General features: G+C 48.5%; 1 long non-coding RNA gene across 1 annotated transcript in view; it reads right to left on the bottom strand.

Moving 5' to 3' along the window:
* Nucleotides 1-4,065, bottom strand: part of LOC119387846 (uncharacterized) — a 5,300-nt gene extending 1,235 nt beyond the window's left edge. The window contains exons 1-2 of the long non-coding RNA XR_005182572.2: nucleotides 3,942-4,065; nucleotides 1-233 (exon numbers count right to left, since the gene is read on the bottom strand). The exon at nucleotides 1-233 is cut by the window's left edge and continues 30 nt beyond it. This is a non-coding gene — a long non-coding RNA (uncharacterized LOC119387846). The remainder of the gene's footprint in view (nucleotides 234-3,941) is intronic.
* Nucleotides 4,066-9,641: the final 5,576 nt, after the last annotated feature.

Genomic DNA, 9,641 nt, shown 5'->3' with positions numbered 1-9,641 from the left:
TCTTGGTCCACCGTTACTGCAATGGTTGAACATCTCGATTGCGGTGAGAACGCAACTCGCAGAAAAGCACGCTCGGTCGTGCAGAACACTTGATCGACAGAACCCCAGAGTACCAGATGGAGAAGACACCAAGTACGCTGGTATGGGTAACCGAGCCGCTGCGAAGCATTGTCGAAACAGCTGAACCCCTGGGCAGCGCAGGACACATCGCGAATTCTGCTACTCTCCGGATCCTGCGAAGGAGACGAGCACGCATATTTCTACAGTGGAAAGACAAAACCACACCATTGCTTCTATAAGGAGAAATCATGCTATACGGTGGCTTAACAAAACTCCTTGGAATTGCAAGCCAAAAACCTTGCATTACAGGACCAATCTTGCGATAACAGTCATGTTGAAAATTACCACATTGAGCTCTTTTACTGCAGGAAATTACTTAATCGGGAATGGCTAAGTGAACAGGTAAGGGAGCTTGAGATGTGCTTGAACAACACATAGTCCTCCTACAGGAAACGGTTATGTCAGCAAACGGTCGTAATTGCCATGGGATCTTCCATTCCATGACTACCGGCAATTTGGGAACAGACTTTGCGCCCTCACCTAATACTTACTTTGCGCCCACACCAAATATTTTCGTCCGTTATGTAGACGACTGCTTCAGCATTATACAAGTGTAAGACGCAACAAGTCTCCTGAATCTTCTCAACACCATATAAACAGTTCACTGCAGAATACAAGTTGGATAACATCCTTTCCATCCTCCACGTCTGCGTGAGTGAACAGGAACAGACTCTCGTTCGGCGCCCGGAAGGACTCATACCGGCTATTCATGCCATCAGGCTTGCCAGAAGCCTTCCGCTGTTTTATCTCTCGTTTTATCGAAAGCCGTCTCAAAGCAGGCCTTCTGCAGGGCGCACCGGTGTTCCGTCCGTTCCAGGTGTGAGCGAAGCTCTAAACCGCATGTTTACATACGACATCCACAATCCACGCGTACCGTTCAACAAACTGAAAAATCAGCTTGCTAACGTCGGGGATCCGATAAATAGCGAGAATTCCCTTTTGTCGACAAAGTACCATGTGCAGACTGCAGCTACATCGTCGAAACTGGCAAGTTCAGGAGGATATTGAAGGAGCGTCAGAGAGAAATCGGCAACAAGAAAGCATCGAACGTCCTGGCTGAGCATGCAGACATTCGCGGTCACCGCATCGATTTGGATGACTCCAATACAACAGCTAAGGAGAAAAATCTAGCAACTAGAATACTTCTAAATTTTTTATTCAGTCGACAACACCGCCAACAGGAACAATGGAAATCTGTCCGCTGACGACACCAATTCTCTAAGTCATATTTTAGTATAAGACGTCTTCTGCCTGCTTTAGCGTGATCAAGGAACCCGTACAAGCCCGTAAACGTCCCTCGTGCGTTTTCGCCTTGACTTGGTTAGTGACCGCAACTTCATCCTAATGTTACCTGACCAGTCGAACTTTCGTCGAACTCTTCACTACATATCCTACCTGTCAAGATTTCGCGTCTATAACAATGGATGGAAAAAGTCCATTAAGATCCTTTGGAGCGCGCTCTATCAGATGTCGCAGATATCGGGAAATAATACGGGGCTTCAACTGGACTCACCGGGGGAATGGATTGCATGTCAACGCAACAAGCAATGCGCAGTTTGGCAATGTCCCAGCAGGATAACATTGGCAATGCATGGTTTGGCATACTGGGCATTTTTAGGTCCACCCAAAAATGAATGGACGAATTTGGAAGTCTAGCTGGAATCTGGTCATAATTGGCTTAGCCCCTGCCTACAATTCAGTGAGGACCTTCTCGACGCTACCTTGTCCCACTTCCAAAATGGACGTGCCTAACGCCAAAACTGACCTTGCACAATTCCAGCATTGAGTAGAACCATGTACTAAACTGACTACCCAATTCAAAGGTTGAGTTCACTCATGTTCAAAACAAACTTGGCCAGCATTTATGAAGGACACCACAGTGGAGGGCTGCGAAAATTTCGACCTCTTGGGGTTGTTTACCATGCACCTAAATATAAGTAAGGCGTTAAAAACCGACATCGGCCGCGTTGACCAGACGAATGCAAATAAAAATTAAGCTCCCAGCAGGAATCGGGCCCCAGAATTCTGCGTGGTGATCAGGTATTCTGCCACAGAGCCACGCCAGATCTAGAAAGTGCTTTGGAAAAAGACCCTATGCTGGCGTTGTTGAATGAACTTTATTCTGATTCAGAGAACACGCACCCGTTATGTCGGTGCAACGTCAATTGTGGTTGAAGTGCTGGTTATTTAATTTTATAACGAAACAACAAACATTACATATCTACTCCTATGATACAGGCATCATGTAGGGTTACCGTCAGTTGAGGTTCCAGGGATGGCTTCGCTTTTATATCAGCTTAATAAAGATTACAATTCTATCTATGATTCAGCAAGCTATATTCAATCGTTGCCCGACTACAGAGGAATACGCTAACGAAAGTTACGTATGGCACTGTAATGTGCACTCCGTTTCGATAATACTGACGTCTGTGCCCTAACGTGAGTGCTGACGTTACGTCCGACTTTAAGCTACCCTGTGAACGCCAGTGTAGACGACGTGCCTGGTAAGCCCACGATAAGCACACAACTACTACACTTACAACAACACGTCGATCCACCTCGTAACACTTGGCTCAAAGCCAAAAAATGCAGCATAGACAACTACTCGCTGACTGCTTCGCATGAAACAGATTCCCACAAGGCGTGGGATCTGCCGAATTTTTTTAACAATAAAGCTAAAGCACTATTTTTGCACCTCGAAACAACGTTGCTGAAATCGTGCTAATTGGCACACAAGCAGAGCGGGTATAATTAACCAAGACAGTGGAAACGTTCCTAATTAGCCACATCAATTACGTCGCCTCTGCCCACAACTGGATAAAGGTGGAAAAGACGAAACTCATGCGCAAAAGCATTAAACAAGTCCTCAGCCTACCCCAAAACACGAGTATCTCCCGAATCGACCAACTATGCATGCACAACGACATCGACGAATTCATCGAGGCCGAGACTACGGCCCAAATGGTCCGCCTCTCCTCCTCCAAGGCAGGCCGTCAAATTTTAAACGAGGCCGGCATGTCCCCCCCACACCCCTGCCTTGAACGCTCAGTAACCCTCCCGAGAGATGTCTGAGATACCTACATGGTAACCCCATTCCCACGAAACGTCCACCCAACCCAACAAGGGCAGACGCCTGCTCCGGGCTCGCGCGATCCTCGACCGCACCGCCGCGAATCGCGACTCTTCCGTACTCGTCGATACGGCGCAATACGGTAACTCCTCCACCGTTGCACTCGCGGTAGTAGATGGCGATGGAGCCCTACGCTCAGCCGTCTCTGTGAGACTAGCAACGAGCGCCATAGCCGAGCAGGTCGCCATAGCTTTAGCGATGATCGATCCCTCGCACACCACCGTCTTCACAGACTCACGCGCCGCCATTCCGGCTTACGAAACCGGCAATATCGCGCGTGAGGCAGCCCAAATTTTACAACCACGCAACCACATGTGCTGGCAATGCCTCTCTTGGTTCCCTGCCCACATGAGCAAAGACGTCCACTCATGACCGAGCGCGAGAACTCACCCGCCGCGACGATCAACCAGCCACCGAAGAGCTGGGTCCAGACATACAGTTTAGTTTAACGACCCCTTACTCGCCTTCCACGAAATCACCTCTCACTATCGTAACAACAGAAGCCAATTCCCCTAGCACACACAAAGCTTGAACGCGCGCAAGCGGTAGCCTTTCGCATGCTACAAACGAGATCGTACCCATCACGTTGCCTACTCGGTCATTACAACTCGGACATCACTCCACAATGCCCAGATTGCACAGAAATTTTATTGTTCACTCTCGCACATGCTCTGGCAATGTCTGGCGTTACCTCGGGGAGCAGTCACCAGTTAGTCCGACTGGGAAGAGGCACTCAGTAGCTCCGAGCTCCACCCCAAACTCAAGACAGTCCGGAGGGCCCAAGAACTGGCGGAACGCCACCACGTTCCCGCCCCGACTCGGGCGTCGCCTATGGTAGCGGCTGCCAGGGTGTCCCTCGTGGATTCCCCGGCGGCTTAAACTCCTCAGGACTTGTCAATAAAGTTCTTGATGACTGTCGAAATGACCACGCAAACCATACGATTATTCGGAACTCTGAAAATGCGTCATATTTATTGCAATCGTCCTAAACGTATCAGCATGTTTCTTTAAAGATACACTTTTTGCCAGCTTACAGGCTCGCACTATTACGAAAGCACGTCTTTTGTACAATATGTAAAATGCCACACCTTTTTTACTGCATTGATCTTATGTAGAACACAATACTACGCAAGTTAGTCTAATGTGAACTTGTAGGCCATGACGGAACTACAAGCATGGCCTATGTTATAACACTGAATAGCGACAAGCACTAGCCGGACTAAACGATAACAAGACAAATACTACACGCATAGCCGAAGACTCAAAGGGTGTAACTTTAGTTATGTAAAACAAGTGCTACAATTTTCGCTACGGACGAAAGAAGTGGGAGTTTCGCAGGCCTCGTTTTTCTTTGTTAGACAATGTTGTGTTTAACAAGAAATACGAGCCCTTAAAAATTCCCTTTCTTTCGTTCATTCGTAGCGGGATTCTCGTTATGGCCGAGTTGATGCCACGTTGTGTCTAACAAAGACAAACGAGCCCTTAAAAATTCCCCTTCTTTTAGAGGTGTGCGAATAGTGAGTTTTGAAACCAAATCGAATACGAATAGTGATGATACCGAATCTAATCCTAATAGAATACTCTAGGGATAGTTTTCCAATAGTAAGACAACCATTTTCAAAAGTCCTACACTCTACAACATTTTAATTTAAACAAATATTCACACACTTTCACCAAACAACATTACGGTTACTTTTAACCGACCCTAATACCTCGGTTATGGATACCGAGGTAAGCTCGTATACAGCAGCGACCAGAGCCTTGAAATATTTCGCAACTGTAGGTTTAAATACAGCAGTTACTACCGTAATCATGGTGATACTTAGTCGCTTGCTTCTAATAAATTGAGACACCACGCCTTCAGCTAAATCTGTCATAAAACTGATAAATCTGACATTACAACATGGGCCTCTGCACCGAAAGAGTCGGTATTGAAAGCTGCATTTGCAAGAACAATTTACGCAAACAATTTACGCGTCTGTTGTCTACAGTGAAGCTGAGCGCAGCCGTAGTCCCCAACGTCAGTTATTACAAGACGAAGACAGGAACTGATTAATGCGATGCAGCATAGTAAAAATAGAGTAGTGGTGGAGTTTTAAGAAGCAAAAAAAAACTCCTTCATCCGGTAATCAATTTAGCATAGGTAATCTCGCAAAATGTTGGGCTGCGTGCGTATTGGTAATTCAGTGATTAAAGACGAAAAATGGCCTTCGGCTGTTCCAGAGTTTCATTGTTTTCGGGTGTTCCCGTCGGTGCTGATTATTCGAAAACTATTCGGAAAAAAATCGCGAAGCTTGCACTAAGCCGCGCAAAGCTTGAAACAGCGAAACTGGACATTTCTGAAGACTTGTGGGAAGACGTGAGGCGTTCGCTTTCACACATATTTTATTGATGCTTGCTCTGCGATGGGCAACCACAGATGCTGTCTTCTTGCGGGCCTCCTCTTTCGCGCTAGGCTCGAACGTGCGGAGAGCCCCGCCGCGGTGCTCTAGTGGTTATGGCGCTCAACTGCTGACCCGAAGGTCGCGGGATCGAATCCCGGCCGCGGCGGCTGCATTTTCGATGGAGGCGAAAATGTTTGAGGCCCGTGTACTTAGATTTAGGTGCACGTTAAAGAACCCCAGGTGGTCGAAATTTCCGGAGCCCTCCACTACGGCGTCTCTCATAATCATATCATGGTTTTGGGACGTTAAACCCCTGATATTATTATCGAACGTGCGGAGCATCTGAGGCGCAACTTCGTCGTTTTCTCCAAGACGCTGATGACTCGCCATAGACTAATCTGGTTGCTTCAGGTTCTTCTGGGCCTTAGATAGGTGATGCAGGTTGTTTCAAGGTCGTTGCTAGGCTTTAGTTAGGTGATGCTAGGTTATTTCTACGGTGATTCTCAGCGCAGAGAGTTTCGAGTTAAAGGGGTCATGAAGCACCCCTTGGGCTGATTGAAAAAACACATCCTGCGGAAAGCTGACACGGCTATGAACTGCTCTGCCAAATATTACAGTCGTGCGCGCCGCGTAATGGCCACAAGCGGAGCGCGAAGTTGCCGTTTCCCCAGGCACCCTCTTTTCAAACAGAGGCCGGTTCTCACTCTCGTCGGTGGGCGGGGCGTCTGTCCGCTGTACGTCGCAAAGACATAGCATGCTTATTGGCCGATAGCCGACGTAAATCGAGAGCGGCGTTCGGATCAGATGCGCTTCTTGCCGCGGAATGCCGCCACTTGCCGGCGCCGCACTCGCGCAAGCGAATCACAGCGGGAGAGCGATCGCGTTTCATGACGCGCGCTGGCGTAACTTCTTTCCCCCATGCCATCCCTCCCTGTCTAGCTTCCAGTGCGCTCGTCGGCACGAGAAAAGAGAGAAAGCGCTGGGAGCGTGCGCCAAACCCCCGTAACTCCGCTCATTCTTGACGGATTCGAGAAATTTTTGCGGCAATCGATTCGGGAGGCAGTACACTCCGATACTGAGGCCATTAGATCATTACTTGGAAAAGTGGTTCATGACCCCTTTAAACCACAGACGGTTACGGACGACATGGATGTCCGAACTCCAGAAACAGAAACTCGCGCCGAAACCAAGCGTTTGCCCCTTTCACATATCTACGGGCACGTCATCGTTGGTGTAGGCCTTCCATCGCTTCGGGTCTTCCCGCAGCCGCCGCTGCCTTTCCCGTTAGCTAGTATTCTCTCGTTGTACGTACTCAGGATCTTCGGCTCGCCGCCGTCGCTTCGCAGCGTTGGGCTAACTGTTGCCTTCTTCATTTTTAATGGACCAGTGGTGAGTAGTGGGATTTGCCCAATTTCTGTGGCACATACCCGTTCATGGTGACGATAGTTTTTTGGTTCGTTGGACAGGGAACGATTTGCTAAACAGCTTCGCTGTTAAAACATGCGGTATTTCGAATGTCTGCTATTCGATTCGAGTACCGAATCGAATAGAATGCTATCCGAAATTTTCGAATATTGACACACCTCTAGCTTCTTTAGTTCATTCGTAGCGGGGGTCTCGTTCTGGCATACTTGATGCCTGCAGGTAGTATACGAGTGATTACTGTCCAGCTGCCAGCTCGTAAAAAGATCACGCCCTACGTGACGTTAGCAGGTAAAAGATCTCATTCATTATTATACTAACATTTGTACATTAATTGTAATAACATACGAAGTGCCGTGTGCGTATGCTGCTTACGTGTGTAATGTGTACATGTATGTGACGAAATGTTTGCTATGTAAAATGCACTGTAGTACTTTGTTGTATTCCGGAACATGTTAACCGCAGAGTGTCGTTTCATGCGTATACAGGGTGTTTCAGAAAAAAGCACCAAGTATTAAAAATATTAAGCTTAGGTGCTACGCTTCTCCAATTAGCGCAGTATTGTTCCGAGTCATGTCCAGGAATTTGGGACATTAACTAGCGCCATCTGTTGCGTTGGCTGCTGAGTGGCAGCGTCACTGAATGGGAATCGACCTTTAAACATTTACTGTAGTGCAACGCTTCAATATAGGCTTAAATCACTTCGTCCATATAACCTGGGAGTCCATCTCGCAGTGCGAGAAGTTTTGTTTTATTCCCATAAACATCCTGGGTTCAAGAACCACTTTAATGTGCTATGTGAAACTCCATGGGAGAGAATTTAAAATTTATATAAAAACAATGTGCCCTCACCTGCTTAAATCATTGAAGTGACCCAATCTTGATTATTCAGTGTTCGAACCTGTGAAGTTTGGCTGATGTTGGCGAAGTTTGTGAGGCTCGACGGGAAGTTTTATGAAAAGATGCATTGCAGCGAAACCTGCAATGCACCTTTAGGAAAAACAACTATTTTGCCGAAAACGAGCAACAGGCGCCTCGGCCGGCATTGCGAGTCTCGCCGCCGCCTGTGATTGGTCGAAGCTCCGTGGCATCATCGACGGAATTGTGAAGACAGCTGACGGCGCATTCCAGCAGGCGATGCCGTGTTTTTCTTTTCTTTTGTTGAAATCGGCGTGTAGTTGCTGTTACATGTCGAGCCGGTCGCCACTGTAGGAACGACGACCGAAGATGCTGCCAGCGCCGATGATGCGGCACAAGAAAGCGTGTCCCAACCGGTAACCTTCACCCGCGTCGGAAACATGGACTGGTACGTGCAAGGTGCATGTTAGTGCTTAATTTCACTGCAGTGAACCGATAGAAATGATACGTTCAGCCGTGTATATTATATCCGATAGGGAACAGCAGCATTGGCAGTCGCTTTTAGCGGCGTATTGGCAGGGTCCGCGCTGCGCGCGCACATCGTGCGACAACATCAGCTGTTCGTGAATTTCTCTGCTCAAAGTGCAGCGTTGTTGACGCAATCAGTGTCACACTTCGCAGCGGGCAAAAAGCATGTGATGAGTCAGTGTGCTATCACGAGAGAAAAAAAAGCACACGAGAGCCGATCTTTGCCGCAGTGGTGACATGTGCTCCGGGCTGCGTTGCAATCTTGCGCAGTGGCGTAGCCAGAGTGGGGGGGGGGGGGCACACCGGGCCCGTGCCCCCCCCCCCCCCCCCGCGCTGGCCACGCCACTGCGCAAGATTTTTTTGCCACAGCATATAGAGCACACAATGACACTCGACCACATCTTCCTGCCCGGCCCCCACTTCAGATCAAGGAGGTGCCTCCCCCGCCCCACCTGAAAAAATTTCTGCCTACGCCCCTGATCTTGCGCATGGATAATTTGGCTCATATATTGCAGTTCTGTTTACAATGTCGTCGCTCTTTCGGAATTCTGGCCAGTACTATAATGATGGCGTGTTGAAATGCAAACGGTATATTTGCCGCGTCATAAGTATGCGACTGTCATGTAGAGTACCCGATTTCGAGATCTCATCGTAAGCCATATCAAAGAGTTTAACACGGAAGCACCTTACGTCCTGCGCGAGGCCCCCCTCAGGTGCGGGAACACAGAAGGAATCGCGTCGCTGTTCTTGATCGTCAATCCCAGCGACTGCATCAGAGACGGGCTTCGTACGTAGTCGCTGTCATGGAAGTGCTTAGAGCACAGCACACTTCCTCTCGTAGGTTTGAAGTCTTTTCTTTTAACTCCAGTGACCCATTTTGCAGCCATCTTCTGATCCCGAGGAAAGTTATGCAAATCGATCTCATCGCGACCGAAAGTGTTGCAGCAGCCATATGCCGCGCAGTACTGCGGCATCGCGAGTCCGCTTCAACCCCCGACAAACACAACTAGTGAATGTCGGACAGCAAAAATCTCTAATCGAAACAAGACAATGGTGCAGCGGCAAGAAACCCATGCGAACTGGCACAACTGATGCTTCGCTAGGCAGCAGGTCGCAGCCGAAACAAGTAACAAACCGAAGCAAACAGGCGCAACGGCCCTGCTCGTTCCTGTCGATGACGTCACCTCTCCACGTTTCTC

Source organism: Rhipicephalus sanguineus, chromosome 1, assembly GCF_013339695.2.
Source record: "Rhipicephalus sanguineus isolate Rsan-2018 chromosome 1, BIME_Rsan_1.4, whole genome shotgun sequence".
NCBI lineage: Eukaryota > Metazoa > Arthropoda > Arachnida > Ixodida > Ixodidae > Rhipicephalus > Rhipicephalus sanguineus.
Note: the sequence above shows the minus strand (reverse complement) of the source record. Positions and strands in the feature narration are given on the sequence as shown.